General features: G+C 40.5%; 1 long non-coding RNA gene across 1 annotated transcript in view; it reads left to right on the top strand.

Moving 5' to 3' along the window:
- LOC121142800 overlaps positions 1-14324 on the top strand; it is a 73283-nt gene extending 58959 nt beyond the window's left edge. Inside the window, exons 2-3 of the long non-coding RNA XR_005879905.1 lie at positions 11531-11718; positions 12546-14324. This is a non-coding gene — a long non-coding RNA (uncharacterized LOC121142800). The remainder of the gene's footprint in view (positions 1-11530; positions 11719-12545) is intronic.
- The last annotated feature ends 346 nt before the right edge of the window (positions 14325-14670 follow it).

Genomic DNA, 14670 nt, shown 5'->3' with positions numbered 1-14670 from the left:
ATTTGTTTTTTTTAAATTTAAGTTAGAAACAATATTATTTTACCTATCAGTCCCAGTCCCCCTCCTCCTGACCGCCCCCATCCTGGGTTCAATTTCTATCACGCACATGGCAGCTTACAACTGTCAAGTTACAGAGAAAGAGACTTTATAGTCTGAATTATTCCAGTATCTAAAGAACCATGTTGTACATATTCAGTCCTGAGTACATGTCAGAAGGAATTGAACTCAGAGATAATTGATGGGAGCTGCCCTTCTGTGTGTATGTTTCTCTTGTTGGCTGATGAATAAAATACTGATTGACTGATTGGCCAGGAAGGAAGTATAGGCAGGGCTAGGAAATGTAGGCAGATGAGTCATCATGTAGAGCCTGGAAAGAGAGGACACATGTGCAAGGTGTTCTCTGCTAAGCCAAGACCACATGAAAATACATAGATTAAAACAAATGGGTTAATAATTAAGAAATGCAAACCACCAGCCGATAGTTTTATAATAAATATAGGTCCTGTGTGTTTATTTGGGGCTTTCAAGGGTGGCGGGACTGTGCTGTGACAAATAATTTCTCTCAACAGCTAATGACTATATATATAATGTTATATAATTTATTGTATTTCTTTTATTTTATTTTGAATGAAATTAAACTAAATTGACAGCTTTAGCTTTTTTTAAGATCATTTTTCTTTATTTTATTTGTGTGTGTGTCCACTTGTGTATATGTGTATGCCTGAGGAGGCCAGAAGAGAACATCAAATCACCTGGATGGGGACTGACAGGAAATTGTGAGCTGTCCCTTGGAAGGGCAACAATCTCTCTTAACTGCTGTCATCTCTCCTGCTCCTCCTTTTCCTTTTGACTCTCCTTGTGTATCTCAAGCTAGCCTCTAACTCCCTAAATAGCCTAGGCCTCAGCCTCCAGACATAATGATTACAATATGTCTGACATATTTCTCTTCATTCTTTTCATTTGCTTAATTTCTCTTTTTTCTTAAGTTCTTTGGGTTAAAGCTTAACTTACTGATTTTAGATTTTTGCTCCTATCTATTATAAACATTAATAATTACAAATGTCTTTCTGAGTGAGTCAGAATAAATAGGCATAGGAAAAACAAGAGGCATGGTGGCTGGAGGCTACTAACAACTGTAGAGTAGCATATCACATGACAGCTGAAGCTATGGACACACGACCACTCAAAAGCCATTAGGATCCAATATGGTGAACCATAAGGACGTCTCTCTCTTCTCTGTTACATTTTAATTGGCATCTCTGCATCAGTATCTGACAAAAATGGCCTGATTTTTGCACCTGATACCAAGTCACATCCAAAAACTCAATATAAGAGGAAAAAAGCGTATTCTTGGAAAAACCAACCTTGGTCCTAGAATAGTCCCTCACTTCCCCTTACTTGCATAATCCTCACCTTCATTCAAGTTTACCCATGCAGATGCACTAGCCAAAAGTCCAGTGATGCAACTCTCTCTTGAGAGGCCAGAGTTTCCTTTTGAATGCATGATCACAACCTGCAATAAAACACTCCTAACATACCCTCATCTCTGACTTCTTTTTCTAGTGGTACCAAGCACATGGAAACATTATCTAGAGGTCTTGATTTGCTCTAGTTCTGAGACTACAGTTAGTAGGCTGACTTTTACCTTCTACCTTCTACCTTCCCTGGCACATTTTCTGGACAGACCTAGGTAATTCAGACAAGTACAGAATATAAGCAAACATCAACTCTATCTACAGGTAGAGTTCATTTTCATTGAGTTTAAAGTATTTTTTAGTCTTCCTTGCTTCTTCTAAGACTCATGGGATATTTACAAGGATGTTATTTAACTTCAAAATATGGGAGGATTTTTAGATGAGTTTTTGCTCTTGATTTCTAGTTTGATTCTATTATTCTCAGTGAATATAGTCTATTCTATTGTAATCCTTAATTTAGACAATCCTTAAACAATAAGAATTGTTTAATAGATCCATTTATAGCTCATCTTGGTGAATGTTCCATTTGTGCTTGAAAAGAATGTTTACTATGTAATTGTTAAGTAAATTGCTGTATAAGTGCCATGGACCTAGTAGAAAGCATTATTCAAAGTTTTGATGTCTTCTTGGTTTTATGTCTTCTGTGACCTAGGGAGAATTACAGAAGACTTAAAGATGAGGTCTTATGGCCCTGTCATATCTCTGTGAAATTCACTATTTTGGCTCTTGGAAAACATATCTAGGTAGATTAAAGAAAATTAGCAGAAACTCAACCAAGTAGTCCAAGTAGTAGCAAGCTTCTGTTTGTTGGGGTTGGAGAGATGGTTCAGCAGTTAAGAGCACTAGCTACTTTTTCAGAGAATCTGGGTTCAATTCGCAGAACACACATGGCTGTTCGTAAGTGTACCTCCAGTTCTAGGGAATCAGATACTCTCTTCTGCTCTCCAAGGGCACCACTCAGACAGCAGGCCCTGCACCTCTCAAGAGCAGCCCAATGGGGCCAACACTGTTAGTGCAGGTGTGGGTGAGCCAACCCCATAGATGTGAGCATAGGAGAGCTGCTCCCATTTCTTATCTGTCTTGTGGCAGCATGGTTGAGGAGAAGTACCCTCCTCTGTCCATGCTGCCACAAGGCAGATTTGTAATGGGGGCAGATGTCCCATGCTCATGATTTCAGGCCGACTCACCTACACTTCTGCTAACAGGCTTAGCTTTGTTGTGCTACTTTGGTGAGGTACAGGGTCTTTTCTCCCGAGGGTTGTTGCTGGTGGGAGTCAGGGATAGCTATCCCACTGTTAGGACCATAGGACCAGCTCTCACACCTGCCCCAGGCATTGATGGGCTTGTGAAGGGAAGGCTTCCTTCCCCTGCCCATGCTGCCACAAGACAAATGAGAAATGGGTACAGCTATCCCATGTCCACATCAGAGTGGTGCTGCTGGTGGGGGTCAGGGACAGCTCTCCCACTCTTATGACCATAAGGACAGCTCTTCCACCTGCTCCAGGCATTGATGGGCATGGGTTGTAGGGAAGATAGCTCTCCCCTGCCCAGGCCACCACAGGACAGGTGGGTAATGGGAACAGCTCCTTCACGTCTTTGGGGTTGGCTCACTCACACCTGCGCTAACATGGTTGGGCTCTATTGTACTGCCCTGCCAAACCATCTCTGAACTCCACCAGCTTCAACACTCGGGAGATAAGGCCCTGCACCTCATGTGGCAGCACAGTTAGCGCAGGTGTAATTGAGCTAGCCCGAAACTGTAACCATGGGAGAGCTGTACCCATTTTCCATCTGGTGGACTAACTCTACACTGCCAGACCGAGACGCAGGGTTATGACTGGCCTACTTCAACATCCACACCATCTATGATCTTCTGGAGCATGTGAAGGGACCTGACCCGCAGACCTGAAGCTGTAGGATCTCCACAACACAGGGTGCCAGCAAGATATCCAGGAAGAGTCCTAGTGGGGGACCAGCATAGAACATGTAGTGTGGAGAGGAGGGGCCTTGAATCAGACCAGTGACTCTTTGCAATGAACACTTGCATGTAGAGATGTATGGACACAGCCGAATTCGGTGTGACTTGTTGGGTCACACTGCAGCTTCCGTTACGAGATCTTTAATTTTTTCCCTTTTTTTTTTTTTCATTTTCTTCTCTTGAATTCGGGGAAGGAGTCCAGGGAGGCAGGGCAGATGTGAAGGGATAAGGAATGAATGGGACCAAGATACATGATGTGACACTTAGAATAAGTAAATTGATTAATTTTTAAAAAGAGCTAGTGGGACAAGCCTAAGCTAAGGCTGGCCTTTCATAATTAATAGTAAGTCTCCAAATCATTATTTTGGAGCTGGCTAGTGGGACAGAGAAAGACTGGTTACAGATCAGAAACAGTTTTTATTCATATGAGGTAAACTTCCATGATTTGTTTCATATCCAGGTCTGCATTTTGTTTTTATTGGGGGGGGGGCTTACCGAGGAGCAAATATATGGCTGCGTATGCATATGCAAGCCCCCTTAGCACCTAATTATATCCACAGCTACTAGCTTAATTTTTATATATCCTAGCACATTTTCTGGATGGACATAGAAAAACGAATACACTGGAACACACATTAGTGCACTATGTTCCTGGCACATATTACTTCAACTAGGCCATCCAAATGTAGCAACGTAAGAAGTATGTTAGAAACTTAGGTAAGAAACATGCTGGGGTGTAGTTGCTGCATGGTAGATCCCATGCTTAGTATTCCCAAGGCCACTGTTCAATAACCAGGGCATATATTTTAAAAAGGAACATGTTGTAGAACCCACATTCTTTTTTTTTTAATTTTATTTTACAAGCTCTCTTATTTACATATCCATCTTCCCATTCCCTTGCCTTCCCTTCCTCCCATGCTTCCCAACGATGCCCCAACTCAACCTCTCACCCAGTCCCCAGATATCGTAAGGCCCTCTACAGGGGACCATCAAAGTCTGTCACATCATTTGGGGGAGGACGCAGACCATCCTTCCCAGATCTGGGCAGCAATAGTATCCCTCCACAGGGAATGGGCTCCGAAAGTTCATTTGTGCTCAAGGGATGAACACTGGCTCCACTGTTAGAGATCCCATAGACTGCCCTGGCCTCCTAGCTGGCACCCACATTCAGAGGACTTGGTTCGGTCCAATGTTTGTTCCCCAGCTTTACAACTAGGGTCTTCGAGCTCTCACTAGGTCAGGTCAACTGTTTCTACGGGTTTCTCTAGTACCCTCTTGGCTCCTTTGCTCATCCCTCCTACCTCTCCGCAACTGGATTCCAGGAATATGGCTCAGTGTTTAGCTGTGGGTGCCTGTTTCTGCTTCATTCGGCTACTGGATGAAGACTCTAGGAATGGCAACCAAGGTAGTCATCAATCTCATTATAGGGAAAGGGCATCAAAGGTAGCCTCTTCACCACTGCCAAGATTCTTAGTTGGGGTCATCCCTGTGGATCTTCTAACATTTCCCCTGTGCCAGACCTCTCTCCAAGCCTATACTGGCTCCCACTATCAAGGCATCTCCTTTCTTGCCCTCCTCTATTCCTACCCTGTCCCAGTCCTCCTGTCCTCCTTCCCCCTCCCTTTCTCCCCCTTTCCCCTTCCCACCTTCCTTTCCCCCCCCCTCCCAATTTGCTCAGGAGTTCTTGTTCCCTTCCCCTACTTCAGGCTATTCGTTCTCTTGGGGACTTCCTTGTTACCTAGTGTCTTTGGTGGTGTGGACTATAGGCTGGTAGTCATATCCATATATGAGTGAATACATACCCTGCTTGTCTTTCTGTGATTGGGTTACCTCACTCAGGATGGTTTCTTCCAGTTCCATCCATTTGCCTGTGAATTTGAAGATTTCATTGTTTTTTATCATTTTTTATTTTAATTTTAAATAGTTTGTTTTACATGTCAATCCCAGTTCCCTCTCCCTCCCCTCCTCCCACACTCCCTTCCCCTCCACACTCCCACCCTATTGCCAAATCCTTCCACATAGGGGATATCTAGAGTCTGTCATTTCACTCTGGGTAGGGTCCAGGCACTCCCCTAAGAGTCCAGGCTGAGAGAGCATCCCTCTTTGTGCTATTTCATTGTTTTTTGTGTTTTGTTTTTTCCGCTAAGCAATACTCCATTGTGTAAATGTATCACATTCTCTATCTACTCTTTAGTTGAGGGGCATTTAGGTTGCTTCCAGGTTCTGGCTATTACAAACAATGTGCTGCTATGAACATAGATGAACATAAGTCCTTGTTATATGAATGTACATTCTTTGGGTATATGCCCAAGAGAGGAATTGCTGGATCTTGAGGTAGACTGATTCACTTTTTCCTGAGAAACCACCATACAGATTTCAAAGTGGTTGTACAAGTTTGCACTCCCACAAGCAATGGAGGAGTGTTCCTCTTTTTCCACATCCTCTCCAGCATAAACACTTTGGTGTTTTTGATTTTAGCCATTCTGGCCAGTGTAAGATGGTATCTCAGAGTTGTATTTCCCTGATGGCTAAGGATGCTGAGCACTTGCTTAAGTGTCTTTCAACCAATTTAGATTCCATTATTGAGAATTCTCTATTTAGTTCTGCACCCCACTTTTTAACTGGACTGTTTGGTGTTTTGGTGTCTAGCTTCATGAGTTCATTGTATATTTTGAAAATCAGCCCTCTGTCAGATGTGGCGTTGGGGAAGATATTTCTCTATCCTATGGGCTGCTGTTTTGTCTTGCTGACTGTGTTCTCTGCCTTACAGAAACTTCTTAGTTTCAGGAGGTTCCATTTATTAACTGTCGATCTCAATGTTTGTACTACTGGTGCTATGTTCAGGAAGCAGTCTCCTGTACCAATTCATTCAAGGGTACCTCCCAGTTTCTCTTCTAAGAAGTTCAGTGTGGCTGAATTTATGTTGAGGTCTTTGATCCATTTGGACTTAAGTTTTGTGCATGGTGATAGGTATGGATCTATCTGCAATCTTCTACATGTTTGCATCCAGTTATGCCAACACCATTTATTGAAGATACTTTCTTTTTTCCATTGTATAACTTTAGCTTCTTTGTCAAAAATCAGGTGTTCATAAGTGTGTGGGTTCATATCAGGCTGTTCAATTACATTCCATTGGTCTACCTGTCTATTTTTGTGCCAATACCAAAATGTTTTCAGGACTATGGTTCTATAATAGAACTTGAAGTCAGGGATGGTGATGCCTCCAGAAGTTGCTGTGTTGTACAGGGTTGTTTTGACTATCCTGGGTTTTTTGTTCTTCCATTTAAAGCTGAGAATTGTTCTTTCAAGGTCTCTGAAGAATTGTGCCAGTGTTTTGATGGAGATTGCATTGAATCTGTAGATTGCTTTTGGCAAGATTGCCATTTTTACTATGTTGATCTTATCTATCCAAGAGCATGGGAAGCCTTTCCATTTTATGGAATATTCTTTAATTTCTTTTTTAAAAGACACAAAGTTCTTACTATACAGGTCTTTCACTTGTTTGGTTAGTGTTACCCCAAGATATTTTATGTTGTTTTTGGCCATTGTAAAGGGTGATGCTTCTCTGATTTCTTTCTCAGCCCTTTTATTTTCTGTAATAGTAGGGCTACTGATTTTTTTTAGTTAATTTTATATTCTGACACTTTGCTGAAGGTGTTTATCAGCTGTAGGAGTTCCTGTGTAGAGTTTTTTTTTGAGTCACTTATGTAAACAATCTTATGAACTGCAATAGTGAAAATTTGACTTCTTCCTTTCCAATTTGTATCCCCTTGATATCCTTTTGTTGTCTGATTGCTCTAGCTAGAACTTTTTTAATTAAAATATTGAAGAGATATTGGAGAGAGTGGGCAGCCTTGTCTTGTTCCTAATTTTAGAAGAATTCCGTTGAGTTCCTCTCCATTTAGTATGATGTTGGCTGTTGGTTGGCTGTATATTTCTTTTATTATGCTTAGGTATGTTCCTGTTATTCCTGATCTCTCCAAGACCTTTATCATGAAGGGGTGTTGGATTTTGTCAAAGGATTTTTCAGCATCTAGTGAGATGATCATGTGGTTTTTCTTTCTCAGTTTGTTTATATGGTGGATTACATTGATAGATTTTCGTTGAACTATCCCTGTATCCCTGGGATTAGACCTACTTGATCATGGTGGATGATTTTTCTGATGTGTTCTTGGATTTGATTTGCCAGTATTTTGTTGAGTATTTTTGCATCAGTGTTCATGAGGGATATTGGTCTGTAGTTCTCTTTCTTACTTGTTTCTTGTGTGGCTTGGGTACCAAGGAAATTGTAGCCTCATTAAAAGAGTTTGGCCTTGTCCCTTCTGCTTCTATTATGTGTAACACTTTGAGGAATACTGGTGTTGTAGCTCTTCTTTGAATTTCTGGTAGAATTCTTCACTGAAACCATCTGGTCCTGGGTTTTTTTGTTTGCTTTTTGTGGGTTACTTTTGATGACTATTTCTGTTTCATTGGGGTTTATAAGTCTATTTAAATTGCTTATCTGTGATTGTCCATTTTCTTTAAATTTTTGAATTTTGTGGAGTACAGGTTTTCAAAGTATGACCTGATGATTCTCTGGATTTCCTCAGTGTCAGTTGTTATATCCCCCTTTTCATTTATGATTTTGTTAGCATGTTCTCTCTCTGCCTTTTGGTTAGCTTGGATAAAGGTTTGTCTATCTTGTTGATTTTCTTGAAGAACCAAATCATTGTTTCATTGATTCTTTGTAATGTTTTCCTACTTTCTACTTTATTGATTTCAGATGTCAATTTGCTTATTTCCTGGCATCTACTTCTCCAGGGTGAGTTTGCTTCTTTTTGTTCTAGAGCTTTTGGTTGTGCTGTTAATTTTCTAGTGTGGCTATTCTTCAATTTCTTCATGTGGGTACTTAATGCTATAAACTTTCCTCTTAGCACTGCTTTCAAAGTATTCCATAAATTTGGGTATGTTGTGTCTACATTCTTGTTGAATTCTAGGAAGTCTTTAATTTCTTTTTTTAAATTTCTTCCTTGACCCAGGAATGGTACAATTGCACATTGTTCAATTTCCATGAATTTGTAAGGTTTCTGAAATTTGGGTTGTTGTTGAATTCTAACTTTAAACCATGGTGATCCAGTTTGTTTGTATCTGTGGAGGTTTGCTATGTTGCTGAGTATGTTGTTGATTTTAGAGAAGGTTCCATGTGGTGCTGAGAAGAAGGTATATTATTTTGTGTTTGGATGGAATGTTCTATAGATTACTGTTAATCCCAATTGGTTCTGTTAGTTCCTTTGTTTCTTTGTTAAGTTTCTGTCTGGTGGTCCTGTCTAGTGGTGAGAGTATGGTATTAAAGTATCCCACTATAAGTGTGTGAGGTTTTACATGTGATTTGAACTTTAATAATGTTTCTTTTACAAATATGGGTGCCTTTGTATTGTGGGCATAGATGTTCAGAATTGAGACTTCATCTTGATGGACTTTTCCATGATGAATACGACATGCCCTTCTTCATCTCTTTTGATTGATTTTAGTTTGAAGTCTAATTTGTTAGATATTAGGATTGCTATACCAGCTTGTTTCTTGTGTCTATGAAGTTTAGATATGTTTCTTGTATGCAGCAGATGGATGGATTCTGTCTTCATTTCCATTCTGTTAGCCTGTGTCTTTTTTTCAGAAATTTAAGACCGTTGACATTGAGGGATATTAATGACCATTAATTGTTGATTCTTGTTTGTTTTGGATTTGTTTTGGTGGTATTATTGTGTGTGAATTTCCCCCCTTTTTTTCTTTTGGTGTTTGGTAAAGTAGGATTATCTATTGCCTACTGTTTTTGAGAGTGTAGATATATTCGTTGGGTTGGAGTTTTCCTTCCAGTACTTTCTGTAGGTCTGGATTTGTAGATATATATTGTTCAAATCTGGTTTTGTCATGGATAATCTTGTTTTCTACATCTATAGTGATTGAAAGCTTTGTTGGGTAGAATAATCTGTAGAGCCCAGATTCTTTAAACAATTTATTGTTTGATATTTTTTCTATTATCATTACTTGACATCCATAAAGTTTTGTGTCTTTATATTATGCCATATTAGAATGATTGGTTTTAAAAATGTTCTGTTTGAGTTGCTTATATAAGTTTTACAAAAAAAATATCTTTAGGGATTAGAGAGAGTTGGTTCCCAATTAAGAGCATGTGTTGCTCTGCAGGGGACCCAGGTTTACTTCCCAGGACCCTCTTGGAGGTTTACAGCTATCTGTAACTCCAGCTGGTAGGAGTGCCAACTCATACAGCCACTTTGGAAATCAGTATGAAGATTCCTCAGTTTGAAAAAGGGAATCAGTCTACCACAAGATACAGCAATTCCACTCTTAGGCATATACCCAAAGAATGCACATTCATACAACAAGGACATCTGCTCCACTATGTTTGTAGCAGCATTATTTGTAATAGCCAGAACCTGGAAGCATCCTAGATGCCCCTCAATTGGAGAATGGATAGAGAAAATGTGGTCCATTTACACAGTGGAGTACCACTCAGAGGAAGAAAAACAATGGAATCTTGAAATTTGCAGCAAATGGATAGTACTAGAAGAAACCATCCTGAGTGAGGTAACCCAGTCACAAAAAGGCAAATATGGTATGTACTCACTCATATGTTGGGGTCCAGCCTGTATCAGTCCTAAGCTGTATTAGGACATCTATCCTGGAACCAGCTGAACACCCCTGGGTTCGACCCTGAGTGGGGGAGTGTGGATCAGGGAAGTCCTGGCTACCCTGAGACAGAGACATCTTGTCATTTCAGGAGGGCTCTCAGTCCATACTGGAGACACCAGTTTATTCAAGCATCTTCTTAAATAGCTTTCCAAAAGCAGGGGTACTGCCATAAGACATCTATTATCATGTATATAGGGCTAACTAGGAAACACTTCCTTTAACCCTAGAGAGGGTCCTAGAATGCATGCACACAAACCCTGAGACCTTCCTTAATGCAGGTTTCACTAGTCTTCAGGTAAAGCTCTCTGGCCCCCATGCATGTTCCACTAGCACCGATGATGGGTGAGGGGTCTAGATCTATTGTTATGCACACTAGAAGGCATTCCCCACTGTGGCCAGGCCATCCAAAGGTACCAGCCTACTCTAAAAGACAATAGGAGATTAGAGCTCCTGGAATTGAGCTGAGGCCTATATTGAAGTATCTTATTTGGGCCCTGACACTCATATATGGATTTTAGACATGGATCAGCGCAGTTCCAGCCTACAATCCCACTACCAGAGAGTCTGGGAAACAGGGAGAACCCTAAAAGAGATATGCGAGGTACCCCAGAGAAGGGGAATGGGACAGGATTTCCTGAGCAGATCGGGAGCATGGGGCAGGGGAGAGGGAGCTGAGAAAAAGAGAGTGGGAGAAGAGGAGGGCAGAGGAGGACACTGGGGGGGGGGCAGAAAGGTTGAGTGGGGGGAGGGAGAATGGAGGAGAGCAGCATGAGCAATACCATAATAGAGGGAGTCATTAAAATGGTTTGAGGTGAGATCTGGCACCAGTGAGAATTCCAGAGATCTACAAGGATGACACCAACTAGCAATCTAAGTAGTAGTGGAGAAGCTACCTTAAATGCCCTTCTCTGATAATAAGTCTGATGACTACCTTATATGCCATCCTAGAGCCTTCATCCAGTGGCTGATGGAAGCAGAGGCAAACACCCACAGCTGAAAACTGAACTGAACTTCTGAAACCCAGTTGCAGAGAGGGAGGAGTGATGACCAAAGGGGTCAGGACTGGGCTGGTGAAACCCACAGAGGCAACCGACCTGAACAAGAGGGAGCTCTTGGACCCCAGACCAGCCTAAATTTGGATGTCAGGGAGGAGGCCTCGGCAATTTATGGAGCCTTGGGTAGTAGATCAGTATTTATCCCTGGCATACAAATTGACTTTGGGAGCCCATTCCACATGGAGGGATGCTCTCTCAGCCTAGACACATGGGAGATGGCCTAGGCCCTGCTCCGGATGCAACATCCAGACTCTGGAGATCACCCATGAAGGGCCATACCCTTCCTTTTAAATTTAAAAAAAGATAAAAAAATAATCTATTTGTCCCTTTAGGACAACTGGTTCAACTGAAATGTGTCCATTACCTCCTTCAATGAGCAGCTCTGTCAAGGAGAGCATCATGCTCTGATTGTCCTGGAAACAGCAACATCACTGGAATTGGGGACCAGATCTGGAACCTGATCAAATCAGGAGTGATGAAACAAGAAGGAAAAAGAGGAAAAGAAGTGAAAGTATCTAAAGTAAGAAAAAAAAATCATGTATTAGTATAAACATTAGAATTTGAGTGTAGCCGGGCGTTGGTGGCGCATGCCTTTAATCCCAGCACTTGGGAGGCAGAGGCAGGCGGATCTCTATGAGTTCGAGGCCAGCCTGGTCTACAAGAGCTAGTTCCAGGACAGCCTCCAAAGCCACAGAGAAACCCTGTCTCGAAAAAGCCAAAAAAAAAAAAATTGAATTAGAATGTGCTATTTTTAAAGTTTGAAAGAGAAATGTTTCAAGGTGTTTTTAGGGACTGTTGCTGGGAGAACAATAAAATATTAGAAAATAAGAATAAAATTGCCAAACGAATTTTGCATTGTGATTAGAACAGAATTTTCAATAATTTCTGAGATCTCCTAATTGGACTTCTGCCATTTTGTACTATATATTTAAGAGAAGCAGCATTCTCAGTGTTGACTATTATAAAATCAAAGTACCAAGCAATTAAAAAAAAAAGAAACCAAAGATGCTCTGTATCCTAAAGCATGAAATAGCCAAAATTAATTCTTTATGTAAAAATAAGGTAACACATCAACTTTGTAAAATTTGCTCCTGCCTTTGATAAATGGTAAAATTGTATGTATGTCAAAGGATTAACTTAAACTAGATTTCTTTATGGTTTATCATCAGTAAATGTTTTATTTGTTAATAGTTCTGTTTTTATATACCCATATTCTTTATGGTTTATCATCAGTAAATATTTCATTTGTAAATAGTTCTACTTTTATATACCCATATTCTTTACAGTTTATCATCAGTAAATGTTTTATTTGCAAATAATTGTGTTTTTATATACCCGTATTCCCAGGGTCACCAGTAGAAAACTCTTAAGAATCCCTGTTCTCGAGGACCCAGAAAGAGGCTGGAGGAAAGCCTACAACGGTCAACTTTCTCCTCCATCATACATGCATCTTGGGCCATCAGGCTTTGGTTGTCAAGTGCTTTCACCAGATGAGCCATCTCACTGGCTGTCAAAAACTTTAAGGATGTTGAGGATGTGCTCCATAAATTCTCATTACACACGAGAGGCCTCCAGAAAGTTTAATAAGCACATGGCTTTCCAGGCTTTCAATAGAAAGCCTGAAAAGAGAAAAGATCTTTTACAAAGAGCCTCATTAGTTAAGGTGTGACCTTGTTAGACAAGGTGTGGAAACATCGGGAAGATTCACAGAAAATGCACAGAATTTTGAGGAACTATGTTAGCACAAAAATATTGCCACAGGATGGTTTCATATATGCACGGTCCCCAGACATTGATCCTAGGGGCAAGAGGATTAGCAATTTCTAGGTCATCCTTGGCTGCATAATGAGTTTGAGGCCAGCTTGGACTAGGTGAGATAATGTCTTAACAAACAAAGGAGAATTCAGTGAGACAGCTCAGTGGGCAAACCTGCTTCTGAGCAAGCCTGATAACGTGGGACCCACGTAATTCAAGGAAAGAACCAACTCCCAAAAGTTGTCCTCTGACCTCCAAACATGTGCCATGCCCAACACATGCCTAAGCCCACAACAATTGTAATAAAAATGAAAACAAATGATGAACAACCAATCAACCACATAAAAAACAAATTAAAATAATATTACCAACAAAATCAGGAACAGACAAAAGATTGATATAAAATCCATCTTGACCCAGGTTTTCCCCTTTTAATATAAGAATATTTATTTATAATACCTTATGTCTACTTTGCCACGGTTTTGCGAGTATATGGGAGTAAGGCAGACAGCTTTTGGGGGGGGTATTACAAGCTCACAGACATGGATGAACAGTATTTCTGCAATTGTTCCTAAGAAACTACAATCACAGAATCAAGACTGTTCATCTATATTTAGATTCAAAGTTTGAAGGCATTGGCTTTGATCTGATGCTGTAACTGATGAATTTTAGTGCATGAGATGTGCTGGGTATATGCTTTATCTGTAAGAACTGAGAACTATTGAAGGTCAACAGCTTGTTTTTAATAACAGAATCTGCTACCCTACTTTTTAAAAAATCTTAACAGTGATCAGCTGAAAAGACTCCAGAAGGATCAGTCAAACATATGGTCCCATAGTTGGGCTGACTATGTGTATGTGTGTCCTATGCTATCACTCAGAAGGTTCCCATGCAGTTTACTGAGCTGTGATGCTCTTGGCATGCTTTTAGAGAATTACCTTGATTAAATTAATGGAGATAGGTAGAACCACCCACTGTGGGTGGCACCACCCTGGGCCATCTGAAAAGGAGAAATTGAGCTTAGCAAAAGCATTCATCACTCTGATTCTTGACCAGGGGTGGGGGTGTATACAGTAATCAGTTGCTCTAACCTCCTGATGCTGTAATTTCCCCACCATTATGGACTTTACCCTTGAACTGAGTCAAAATTTTCCCATTCTCCTAATGTTGGTTTTGTCATGGTAACTTATTACAAGACATGAAAAGTAACTAAGATACTAGTACATTAGTATATCATTGTACAACTGGAAGGTCATATATTCAAGAGATTCTCTCATTTTGTGGCAGAGGAAAATGGATTTTAACAATAGCTACATACATTGAACACATTCATGTTGTGTTAATATGGTTGATGGTCTCTTGAAGATTAAAGAAAAGTTTTCAAAATAAAATATAAAAAATAAGATTTTTTCAATCACATTGAGGTGTTTTATTTTCCCTCAAAACAGTGGTAAATCTTTCAGAGGTACTCAAATAGAAGAATTACTGAATTCCAGGCTCATGGGGCTGGAATGAATTTAGGGATCAGCTAGTGAAATCCACTTATTTATGGAGAAGAGAATTGAAAACCTACTTTCAAAAGTTCACTGTTGTCACTAGCAAGGGAAGCGGGTAGCATAACTGATAATCTTCATCATTCCCTCCTTCCCTCCAAACCCAATGCCCCAGTCTCACCCCCATCTCTGTAGCAGACCAGCTGGCGTGGCCTCCCCTTCCT

The sequence above is a fragment of the Mesocricetus auratus genome, unplaced genomic scaffold (genome assembly GCF_017639785.1).
Source record: "Mesocricetus auratus isolate SY011 unplaced genomic scaffold, BCM_Maur_2.0 Super-Scaffold_100010, whole genome shotgun sequence".
In the NCBI taxonomy this organism is placed as follows: Eukaryota; Metazoa; Chordata; class Mammalia; order Rodentia; family Cricetidae; genus Mesocricetus; species Mesocricetus auratus.
Note: the sequence above shows the minus strand (reverse complement) of the source record. Positions and strands in the feature narration are given on the sequence as shown.